At 39.0% G+C, this 13088-nt stretch overlaps 1 protein-coding gene across 1 annotated transcript in view; it reads left to right on the top strand.

Annotated features, from left to right (window-relative positions):
* Positions 1-13088, top strand: part of opn6b (opsin 6, group member b) — a 92952-nt gene that overhangs the window by 12259 nt on the left and 67605 nt on the right. The window lies entirely within an intron of this gene.

Raw genomic sequence — 13088 nt, 5'->3', positions numbered from 1 at the left:
CAAGTAAGTTCTGAATCCAATCTTGTCATACTCCTGGCATTCTTCCAATCTTAGTGAATTGAGGGAAGTCTATGAAAAAGAGTTGCTTGTGCTCCAGCATTTCAAACTACCAGATATTCAATCAAATAGGAAGACCGCTGAAAGTGAAAATACAGATGAAGTATTCAGTATTTGAATTGGGCTGAATGTATGGCTTTTTCACACAAAAGATTACGCTTCTTTATTGACAGCTTCACTCGTGAAGTAATGGAATTGCATGGTATTTTAGACGGGTTGTTGACAATTGAACTTCATTTAATTTTAATGATAAGCAACATTTTTCTTAAATCTGTATACACCTGACGGGTTATTTGGTCATTTTCTAGCAGTACCAGCAAGGCCAGCATTTACTGCACATCTATAATTGCATTTAATGTGCACATGAGCCACCTCCACGAACTGCTGCAGTTATTTTGAGAAGGTATTCCCACTGTGCCCTTGGAAAGGATGCTTGAGAATTTAGACTTCTGGTGATGAAGCTGCACTCAGCGGAGAATATCGGAGAGGTCAGACACTGAGTCCATTTGGCTGGACCTCGGGAATAGGAAGGGTGCAATCACAATGATGGGATTGTACTACAGACCCCCCAATAGCCACCGGGTCTTTGAGGAACAGATATGTAACCAGATTAAGGAAATGTATGTAAAAAAAAATAGGGTTCTTGACATGGGGGATTTAAACTTCCCTAATATAAGCTGGACCTTCTTAGTGTAAGGGGTTTCGATAGGGCTTAATTTGTTATGTGTATCCACAATGGTCCAAAGAGGGGAGTGGCCATGCTGGGCCTGCTGTTGGGTAATGAACTTGACTAGGTGACTGACCTTTCAGTGGGTGAACTGTTAGGGAACAGTGACCACAACTTCTAACTCTCAAGATAGCTATAGTTAAGGATAGGTATGGTCCTTGTGGGAAAGTTTTAAATTGGAGTAGGGCAAATTATGAGGGTATAAGGCAGGAACTTCGAAACATTAATTGGGAACACCTTTTCCCTGGCAAGAGAACTTCAGACATGTAAAGGGCATTTAAAAATCAATTGCACAGAGTACAGGAAAGGTACAGTGCTATAAAAAGTACTCACCCCCTTGGAAGTTTTCATGTTTTATTGCTTTACAACATTGAATCACAGTAGATTTAATTTAGCTTTTTTTGACACTGATCAACAGAAAAAGACTCTTTCATGTCAGTGAAAACAGATTTCTACAAAGTGATCTAAATTACTTACAAATGTAAAGCACAAAATAATTGATTGTATAAGTACTCACCCCCTTCAGGCTCCAGTGTAAGGGAACTGGAGCTGCAGCTTGTTAGGGAAAGTGAGGCAGTAATAGACAGGATCTACAGAGAGATAGTCATCCCAAGACTGCAAGAGACAGATAAATGGGGTGACTGTCAGGAAAGGGAAGGGAGAACGTCAGTTAGTGGAGAGCATCCCTGTGGCTGTCCACCTCAACAATAAATACTCCGTCTGAGTACTGTTGGGTGGGGTGGGGGGGAATGACCTACCTGGAGGAAGCAACAGTGGCCATTTCTCTGGCTCTAAGTCTGGCCCTGTGGCTCAGAAGGGTAGGGAACTGAAGAGGATGGCAGTAGGGGATGTTATAGTCAAGGGGACAGAAAGGCAATTCTGTGGATGCAAGAAGGAAACGTGGATGGTAGTTTGCCTCCCAGGTGCCAGGGTCTGAGATGTTTCTGGACGTGTCCACAATATCTTGAAAAGGGAGGGTGAGCAAGCAGAAGTCGTGATACGTATTGGTACCAACAACGTAGGAAGAAAAAGGGAAGATGTCCTGAAAAAAGAATATAAGGAGTTAAGAAGGAAGTTGAGAAGCAGGACCTCAAGGGTAGTAATCTTGGGATTACTGCTTGTGCCACGCAACAATGAGGGTAGGAATAGAATGAGGTGGCAGATAATTGTGTGGCTGAAGAACTGGAGCAGGGGGCAGAGATTCAGATTTCTGGATAATTGGGACCTCTTCTAGGGCAAGTAGGACTGTAGAAAAGGGATGGGTTGCAGTTAAATTCAAGGGAGACCAATATTTTCCTGCAGGCAGATTTACTAGAGCTGTTGGGAGTGGTTTAAACTAACACGGCAGGGGGATGGGAACCAGGATGATGGAGCTGAGGATGAGTCAGCAGGTTTACAAGTAAATGATGGGTGTAAGATGAATGTAAGGAAGGACAAGCCAATGATGGGTACAAATACAGATAGAACAAAGGCAACATTCAAAAGAGCAAAGAACGTAGGACTGAAAGTGCTGTATTTAAATGCATGCAGCATTCGGAATAAGGTGGACGAATTTAAGGTGCAATTAGAGACTGGTCGGTATGACATTGTGGGCATCACTGAGTTGTGGCTGAAAGAAGGCCATAGTTGGGAGCTAAACATCAAAGGATGTGCTTTGTTTCAAAAGAACAGGCAGGAAGGCGCAGGTAGTTGCTTTGTTTGTAGGAGATGGAATTACATCCTCAGAAAGGGGTGACGTAGGGTCAGAGAATGTTGAATCTCTGTAAGTGGAGATAAGAAATTGCAAACCATTATCCGAATCATACAGACCTCCAAATAGTAGCAAAGATGTGGGGTTAAAATTGCAAAGGGAGCTGGAAAAGGCATGTAATAAGGGTAATGACACAATTGTAATAGTGTCTTCAATATGCAAGGAGATTAGGAAAATTAGGTTGGTGTCAGATCGCATGAGAGAGAAGTTATTGAATGCCTACAAGATGGCTTTTTAGAGCAGCTTGTACTTAAGCCTATTCGAGGAAAGGCTATCTTAGATTGGGTGTTGTGTAATAACCCAGATTTTATTAGAGAGCTTAACGTAAAGGAACCCTAAGGAGGTGGTGATCATAATATGATTGAATTCATACTACAGTTTGAGAGGGAGACGCATATGTCACATGTATCAGTATCCCAATGGAATAAAGTGAGTTACAGAGGCATGAGAGAGGAGCTTGCCCAGGTGGATTTGAGGAGGATACTGGTGGGATGACGGCAGAGCAGAGGTGGCTGAAGTTTCTGGGAATAGTTCAGAAGGCGCAGGATAGATTTGCCCCACAAGGGAAGAAGTTGTCAAATGGCAGGTGTAGGCAACCGTGGCTGACTAAGGAAGTTAAGAAAAGCATAAAAGTCAAGGAAAGGGCATATAAGGGCATATAAAGTGAGTGGGAAGTTGGATGATTGGGAAGCTTTTAAAATCCAACAAAAGGCAACTATAAAAGATATAAGGAGGGAAAAGATAGGAGGGCAGACTAGTCAATAATATAAAGCAGGATACCAAAAGTTTTTTTCAGTTATATAAAGAATAAAAGGCAGGTGAGAGTTGATATTGGACCACTGGTAAATGATGCTGGTGAGGCAGTAATAGGGGACAAAGAAATGGCAGATGAACTTAATGGGTACTTTGCATCTGTCTTCACTGTGGAAAACACTAGCAGTGTGCCAGAGGTCCATGAGTATCAGAGAGCAAGAGTGAGTGTCGTTGCAATTACAAAGGAAAATGTACTAGGCAAACTCAAAGGTCTTAAGGTGGATAAGTCACCTGGACCAGATGGTCTACATCCCAAAGTCCTGAGAGAGGTTGCTAATGAAATAATGGATACATTGGTCATCATCTTTCAATAATCACTTGATTCTGTCATGGTCGCAGAAGTCTGGAAGATTGCAAATGTCACTCCACTGTTGAAGAAGGGAGGAAAGCAAATAAAGTGAAATTATAGGCCAATTAGCCTAACCTCAGTGGTTGGGAAAGTGTTGGAGTCTATTATTAAGGGTGAGGTTTTGAGGTACTTGGAGACTAATGATAAAATAACTCAAAGTCAACGTGGTTTCTGTAAACAGAAATCTTGCCTGACATATCTGTTAAAGTTCTTTAAGGAAGTAACAAGCAGGGTGGACAAAGGAGAGGCAGAGTGGGTGACACTTACTTGGATTTTCAGAAGGTGTTTGATAAGGTGCCACTCATGAGGTTGTTTAACAAGATAAAATCCTTTGGCATTATAGGAAAGATCCTGGCATGGATAGAGGAATGGCTGACAGGCAAGAGGCAGCGAATGGGAATAAGCGGGGACTTTTTAGTTTGGCTGCCGGTGACTAGTGGGATTCCTCAGGGGTCGGTATTCAGACTGTTGCTTTTCACATTGTTTGTCAATGATTTAGATAATGGAGTTGATGACTTTGTGGCAAAGTTTGTGATGATACGAAGATAGGTGGAGGGGTAGATAGTGCTGAGGAAATAATGCGATTGCAGTAGGACTTAGACAAATTGGAAGAATGGGCAAGAATGTGGCAGATGGAATACAATGTTGGGAAATGTATGATAATGCATTTTGGTAAAAGGAACAATAGTGCGGACTATTATCTAAATGGGGAGAAGTTTCAAACATCAGAGGTGCAAAGAGACTTAAGAGTCCTCGTGCAAGTCCCAGAAGGTTAATTTATAGGTTGAGTCTGTGGTAAAGAAGGCAAATGCAATGTTGGCATTTATTCCCAGGGAAATAGAATATGAAAGCAAGGTGATGATGCTGAGGCTTTATAAGACACTAGGCAGGCCGTTCTTAAAGTATTGCCAGCAGTTTTGGGCCCCATATCTCAAGAAGGACATGTCATTGAAGAGAGTCCAGAAGAGATTCACGAGGAAGTTTCCAGGAATGAAGGGGTTAACATATAAGGAACGTTTGGGAGCTTTGGGCCTGTACAGACTGGAATTTAGAAGAATTCAGAGGGATCTCATTAAAACCTACCAAATGTTGAAAGGACTAGATAGGGTGGATGTGGAGAGGATGTTTCCTATGGTGGGGGTATGCAGAATTTGAGGGCACACCCTCAAAATTGAGGGGTGACCTTTTAGAACAGAGGTAAGAAGGATTTTTTTTTTAGCCAGAGAGTAGTAAATCTGTGGAATGCTTTGCCACAGACTGTGGTGGAGGCCAAGTCTGTGAGTATATTTAAAATGGAAGTTGATAGTTTCCTGATCGGTCAGGGCATCAAAGCATATGGTGAGAAGGCCGGTGTATGGGGTTGAGTGGGATCTGGTATCAGCCATGATGAAATGGCAGAGCAGGCTGGATGGACTGATTGGCCTAATTCTGCTCCTATGTTTTATGGTCTTATGGCCTTAAGTCAACATTTAGTAGATGCTCCTTTGGCAACAATTACAGTCTTGAGTCTGTGTGGATAGGTCTCTGTCAATTTTGCATATTTGGACACTACAATTTTCCCCATTCTTCTTTACAAAACTGCTCAAGCTCTGTCAGATTCCAGGAGGATTGCGAGTGAACAGCTCTTTTCAAGTCCAGCCACAAATTCTCAGTTGGATTGAGACCTAGACTCTGACTTGGTCACTACAGGACATTAACTTTGTTGCATTTAAGTGATTCCTTTGTAGCTTTGGCTTTATGCTTGGGATCATTGTCTTGCTGGAAAACAAATCTTCTCCCAAGTTGCAGTTCTCTAGCAGACTGCATCAGGTTTTCCTCCAGGATTTTCCTATATTTTGCCGCATTGCTCCTCAGACAGGATGAAGAGGTCAATACTCCCCAATGCCATTAGGCTTTACAATTCTACCGCCAGGACTTAAGAACTTTTTAAAAGCTATTATTAATGCTTTTTGAGATAGTGATTTAGATGCATATCATATTTTTTACTGAGTTAAGTATTGTATGTAATTAGTTTTGCTACAACAAGTGTATGGGACATTGGAAAAAAGTTGAATTTCCCCATGGGGATGAATAAAGTATCTATCTATCTATCTATCTATCTATCTATCTTCATTTTACCCTCTGTCTTCACAAGCCTTCCAGCACCTGCTGTAGTTTTTTTTTATTTATTAAATTTTAGAAATTACAAGGAATAAATGTGATAATAAAATAGTAAGAAAAATAATGTTGACCCTCCCCCCTCCCCTTAACCCTCCCCCCCCCCTTAACCCTTATCTAAAGAAAGGGAAAAAAAAAAGAAAAAGGAAAAAGATTGCCTGGATATTGGAGGACCCCCACATGCTCCATGGAGTTCAAAATAATTTTAATATTTATTTTTACTTTCCCCAATTACTATGATTTTATCTTCAAAGGACCTGTGTATTTAATCCTATCTTTTGTAAGTATGGGAGCCAAATTTTCAAAAATATATCATATTCATTTCGTAGATTATACGTAATTTTTTCAAATGGAATACAACTATGTATTTCATTATTCCAATTATCCATAGTTAAATATAAATCAGATTTCCAACTAACTGCGATAACTTGTTTGGCTACTGCCAATGCAATTTTTATAAATTTTTTCTGATACTTGTTCAATTTAAGTTTCGGTATTATCCCCTCAATGTCTCCTAATAAAAATAATAATGGACTATGTGGGAGTTGTACTCCAATAATTTGTTCCAATAAAAGTCTTAAATTTATCCAAAATGGTTGAATTTTAAAACAGGACCAGGTAGAATGTAAAAAAGTACCAATTTCTTGACCACATCGAAAACATTGGTCAGACATATTTAAATTAAATCTATTTATTTTCTGTGGTGTTATATATAATTAATGTAAAAAATTATATTGTATTAATCTAAGTCGAACATTTATTGTATTTCTCATACTATCAAAACATAGTCTTGACCAATTTTTTCCATCAGCACCTGCTGTAGTGAAGCATCCCCACAGCATGATGCAGCCACCAAAATGATTCACGGTAAAGATGATGTGTTTTTGATGCTGTGTGGTGTTTGGCTTACAGCAAATGTAGTGTTTAGTCTGATGGCCAAAAAGCTCAATTTTGTTTTCATCAGACCATGGAAACTTCTTCCAGCTGACTTCAGAGACTCCTACATGCCTTGTGGCAAACTCTAACCAGGACTTCATACGAGGTTTTTTTTCAGCAGTGACTTTCTCTTTGTCAGTCTCCCCCGAAAGCTACAACTGGAGAAGCACCTGGGCAACAGTTGTATGCGCAGTCTCTCCCATCTCAGCCACTGAAGCTTGTTAATCCTCCAGAGTAGTAATAGGTCTCTTGGAGGCCTCCCTCATTCATCCCCTTCTTGCAGGTCACTCAGTTTTTGAGGTGGCCTGCTCTAGGCTGATTTATTCACAGTTGTGCCATTTTCTTTCCATTTCTTGATGATTGACTTAACTGTACTTCCAGGGATATTCAGTGACTTGTAGATTTTCTTGTATCCATCTCCTGACTTGTGCTTTTCAATAACCTTTTTATTGCATTGCTTGGAGTGTTCTTTTGTCTTTATAGTGTAGTTTTTGCTAGGTTACTGACTCACCACCAGTTGGACCTTTTAGATCCAGATGTATTTTCACTCAAATCAACTAAGTTACCTTGACTGTTTACAAGTCTCCAAAAACAGGTCTCCATTTAACTAATTATGTGACTTTTAAAACCAGTTGGCTGTACAAGTGATGATTTGGTGTGTCGTTTTAAAGGAGGTTGAATACTTATGCAATCAATTATTCTGTGTTTTATATTTGTAATTAATTTAGATCACTTTGTAGAGATTTGTTTTCACTTTGTTACGAAAGTGTCTTTTTCCGTTGATCAGTATCAAAAAAGCCAAATTAAATCCACTGTGATTCAATTTTGTAAAACAATAAAACATTAAAACTTCCAAGAGGGATGAATACTTTTTATAGGCACTGGATGTTCCTCTTAGTAAGAAGGACAGGAAGGGAAGGAAAGATAAGAGAACCTTGGATGCCCAGAGAGGAGATAAATTTAGTAAAGAAGGAAAAGGAAAAGTATGTAAAGCTTTGGAGGTCAGGCTCAAACAAAGCACATGAGGAGTATAAAGAAACCAGAAAACAACTAAAGAAGGGAATTAGGAAAAGGAGGAGAGGCCATGAAAAGTCCTTGGCAAGCAGGATGAAGGTGAATCCCAAGGCATCAGGAGCAAGAGGATAGCTGAGGAGAGGGTGGGACACTCAAGGACAAAGAGCAGAACACTCGTTTGGATGCAAAGAATGTGAGTGGAGTATACAATGAGGACTTTGTTTCAGTATTTACTAAGGAAAAGGATATGCAGGACCGGGAGATCGGTACTGAGTGTATAAATACATCAGGACTGGTGAGAGGCTAAAGTTGTACCTCTATTTGAAAAGGGAAGAAGGGGAAATCCTAGGAACTATAAAACCGGTGAGTCTCATGTCATTGTAGGGAAATTGCTGGAGAAAACTCTGAGGAATTGGACACATAAGCATCTGGAATCCCATGGCCTAACTAGGGAGAGCCAGCATGGCTTTGTGCATGGCAGGTCATGCCTTACCAACTTCATTGAGTTTTTTAATGAGATGATAAGAGAGATTGATGAGGGTTTTCTACATGGACGTTAGTAAGGCTTTTGACAAAGTCTGTCATGGGAGGTTAATCCAGAAGATTATGATGCATGGGATCTGCAGCAAATTGGCTGTTTGGATTCAGAACTGGCTTGCACAGAGAAGACAGAGAGAGGGTAGTGGTTGAAGGGACATTTGAGCTGGAGGTCTGAAATTAGTGGAGTTCCACAGAGGTCTGTACTGGGACCACTGCTGTTTGTAATGTATAAAAATGACCTGGATGAAAATGTAGATTGGTGGGTTAATGAACTTGCAGATGATACCAGGATTGGAAGGGCTGTGGGTAGTGTAGAAGACTGTCAAAGAACACAGCATGGTGGGGTTTCTGGTGACGTCATTGTCGAGAATGGCAGCTTAAGTCACTAGCTCCTCTGTAAAAACGCGTATTAAGCCCCGTTAACCCATCAAATATAGTATTATTTGAAAAATATTTGACCTGAAAAGAGGGGCAAGAATGGGGAAAAGGAATGGAAATAAAAAAAGCGACACTGCGGAGCCTGCGGCCGAGAGGAGTGCAGCGAGCGGCTCTCCTACCCGACCGTGTGCTAGCGAGGCAGGCGCTGGGCCTTGTTCAGGCGAAGCGGCGAATATGATCGAAATCCTGAAAGAGATAAGGGAGTTCCGGAAAGAAATAGAGCAGCAGCTCCGTGATATTAAGTCAGAGCTCGCCAGCGTCAATCAAAAAATAGCGGTGGCAGGGACTCGAATTGAGAAGGTGGAAGATTGCGTTCAAAACGTGGAATGGATACTGAGTAGGACAATAAAAATATTAAATCACCAGGATTTAATATCAGCAGGAATTATCCTGCTCCGCTTGGGAAATAGTGCGAGAATCGAGAAGGCAGGAGTCAGGAGGAGGCTGAGAGAAGTATAACAGGAAGAGACCGGGAGTTTCCCAAAGACAGTCTTCACCCCCTTCAGAAGAGCCATAAGCTTTGGCTAACTTTAAAAATGTTGAGAAGCTAAACGGAAGCAAAAGTAGACGGTGATATACCTATCACAAGAAATACTTCTAAAAATGTGGATACTTAGTTATTATTCTTTATTCGCTCACTTACTCCTTTTTCCCCACCAAAACGAGAATATATATATATATATATGTGTGTGTGTGTGTGTGTGTGTGTGTGTGTATATATATGTATAGGAGGAGTACACAGGGAAATATTTTCTGTGTAATGGATTTGTTCACTGACTTTTATGAATACTGCAATGGGGGCCCTCAACTCACAAGTAGGGGGGTTATCCCCCACAGCTAGACATTTCCTCTAGCTCAACGCAGGGTCATTTACTAGAGGCCTCAGCCTTGGAATCACACGTTCGTTGCCATTTTTGTTATTATTTGCGTTTCTTGGTTCTTATTTGTTCAGGGAGTAGATTGATTAAGTTTTATTCTAATTTCAATGATACATTGACAGATAAATACAGATGGCTAAGGACAAGGTAAAATTCATTTCTTTTAATGTCAATGGGCTATTAAACCCAATCAAACATAAGAGAATTTTATCCAAAATGAAAAAAGAACAAGCCCATGTAGTATATTTACAGGAAACTCATTTAAGTGATAATGAGCACAAAAAACTAAAGAGAATGGGCTTCACTAATCTGTTTTTCTCCTCATATAAATCAGGACATAGGAGAAGAGTTGCTATTCTTATCTCAAGTAAGCTGAATTTTGAAAAAGTATTTGAAATGGGAGATAAAGAGGGCAGATATATTCTGGTAAGGGGGAATATAGACGGAAATTCTGTTTCTCTATTGAATATATATGCACCCCCGGGAAGTGATATTGGTTTCTTTCAGAAAATTACTGATATTATGGTAACAGAAACAGAAGGTCTCCTGATATGTGGGGGAGACTTAAATTTACAATTACAGCCAAACTTAGACTCTTCCAATAGTAAAACCTATGAAACAAAATCTTTACATAAGGAAGTTAATACACTTTTTGAGGATGTTGGATTAATTGATATGTGGAGGGACCTTTTTCCCGACAGAAGGGATTACACTCATTATTCTGTATATTACAAGAATAGACTATTTCATAACATTTGGAAAGGACAAAGACAAAATAAACACCTGTGGAATCGGGACAATAGATGTAAGTGACCATGCACCTATATATTTATCTGTTGATTTTGACCTACAACCAAAGAATACTATTTGGAAACTAAATTCAAGTCTACTCAATGATCCGTACTTTAAGGAACAAATTAAAAAAGAAATTCGTCCCTACTTAGAATTGAATGATAATGGGGAGGTTTCACCTCCGATTTTATGGGATACTCTGAAGGCGGTCTTGAGGGAAAATTATAGCGATATCTTCATATAAGAAAAAAATAAGGAATAAAACTTTAGAGGAATTACAAAATAGGCTGAAGGAACTAGAGAAAAAACACAAATTGAATTTGGCACAGGATACATTAGGGGAAATTAAAAGAATTAGGAATGAAATTAATAGTTTGGCTACGCAAGAAATCAGGAAAAACTTAATGTTTCTGAAACAGAGACATTATGAAAGTGGATCGATATCTATGAATATACTGGCGTGGAAACTGAAAAAAAAGATAGCAGAAAATACAATTCATAGAACGAAAATGATTTTTAAAAAAGCTAAGTGAAATTCAAGAAGCTTTTGAAGTGTTTTACAAAAATCTATATTCCAAAGTTCCAGGGGGAAGCACAACCTATATTGACACCTTCTTGAATTCTCTAGAGTTACCCATTTTAAGCAAAGAACAAAATGGAACAATGACTTCTGACATAACTGAAGTTGAATTAAAAGCTGCAATTTGTAGGTTTAAGTTAAGCAAGTCACCAGGATCAGATGGGTATACAACAGAGTGATACAAAGAATTTTAAAATGAGTTAATTCCTTTTTTACTCCCCACACTGAACTGGGCTCTAAAAAAGGCACAAATGCCACCCAGTTGGAAGGAAGCGATAATCTCAGCTATACCGAAAGAAGGCAAGGATAAACTGGAATGCGGGTCATTTAGATCAATATCTGTTCTTAATGTAGATTATAGATTATTTACCTCCATCATGGCCAAACGATTAGAGGAGTTTTTACCCATACTGATATGTAATGTTCAGACAGGTTTTGTACGACAACACCAGACACAAGACAATATATGAAGGACACTTAACATTATGGATCATATATAAAAAATTAAAATCGAAGAAATAGTGATAAGCGAGGACGCTGAAAAGGCATTTGATTCGGTTAATTGGAATTTTCTTTACAGAGTTTTACATAGATTTGGTTTCCAAGACATAATTATTAAAACTATACAGACACTATATGACAATCTTACTGCTAAGATTAAAATCAATGGATATTTATATGGATATTTATCAAATAGTCTTACCCTAGAAAGGGGCACGAGACAGGGATGTGCATGGTCACTGCTACTCTTCGCGTTATATCTGGAACCATTAGCTCAAAACATCAGACAATGAAGATATCAGGGGAATTACTATTAAAGGGACAGAGCATAAATTGGCTTGTTATGCGGATGACATTTTGATCTATCTAGGGCAACCAACATACTCTTTACCTAAATTGATGCAATCCTTTGAACAATATGGTCAATTATCGGGATACAAGATCAACATAGAAAAACCCAATTACTTTCATATTACTAGAGCCCACCAAGAGAAATTGAAAGTCGATACCCCTGGGCATGGCACACAGAATCTTTCAAATATTTGGGCATCAGAATGTAATTATCAGTCTTTATATAAAAAAAATTAAGGAAGATGTGGCTGATTCCTTTTTTCAATCTCAGTTCAAGGATTGAGTCTATTAAAATAAATATACTGCCCAGACTGTTATATCTCTTTCAGACCCTACCAATAGAGATTAAACAAAATCAATTCAATGAATGGAACAAGATGCTATCAAGGTATATTTGGCAGGGTAAAAGGCCTAGAGTTCGTCTCAAAACTTTGCAATTAGCAAAGGAAAAGGGGGGATGGGGCCTACCTTCTCTTAGAGATTATTATTTTGCAGCACAGTTGAGAGCTGTGATATGTTGGTGCAACCCATCATATGACGCTCAACGGAAAAACATTGAGGAGCGGGTACTTCCCATCCCCATACAAGCAATTTTGGCTGATAACAACCCGCAAAGGTACATAAATACTATTGATAACCCATGGGTGAAATTGACTCTTAAAATATGGAAAACTACTATAAAAGAATATAATCTAGAGGGAGATATTGCAATTCTTAAATGGTATGCATATGACTCGGATTTTACACCAAATAAATTGAATGCTAGATTTAAGGACTGGACAGCTAAAGGAATAACAGTTCTTTGCAACATAATGGAAGAAGGAACACTGTTCAGTTTTGAAAAGCTTAAAGAGAAACACTTATTAGAAAAACAAGATTTTTATCGGTATTTACAAATGCCACAATATGTTAATAAGACACTTAAAAATGTAACCAAGGCAAGTACATGCTTGATAGAGCTCTTTAGAAAAGCATATAATTCAGATAACGTTAGTAGAATCATTTCAAGCATGTATAAGGGTTTGTCAAATCTTAAAACACATTCAACTTCATACATTAAAACAAAATGGGAGAAGGAAGGAGGGATAATTATATCTGAGGAAGAATGGACAACAATATGGAGGTATCAGTGGAAGTGTACCAGTTCACAGAAATGGAGGGAGTTTGGATGGAAAAACTTGATAAGATATTTTATTACACCCTCT

Source organism: Hemitrygon akajei, chromosome 3 (assembly GCF_048418815.1).
Source record: "Hemitrygon akajei chromosome 3, sHemAka1.3, whole genome shotgun sequence".
Lineage (NCBI taxonomy): Eukaryota > Metazoa > Chordata > Chondrichthyes > Myliobatiformes > Dasyatidae > Hemitrygon > Hemitrygon akajei.
The sequence above is the reverse complement of the archived record's forward strand: the minus strand, read 5'-3'. Positions and strand labels throughout refer to the sequence as shown.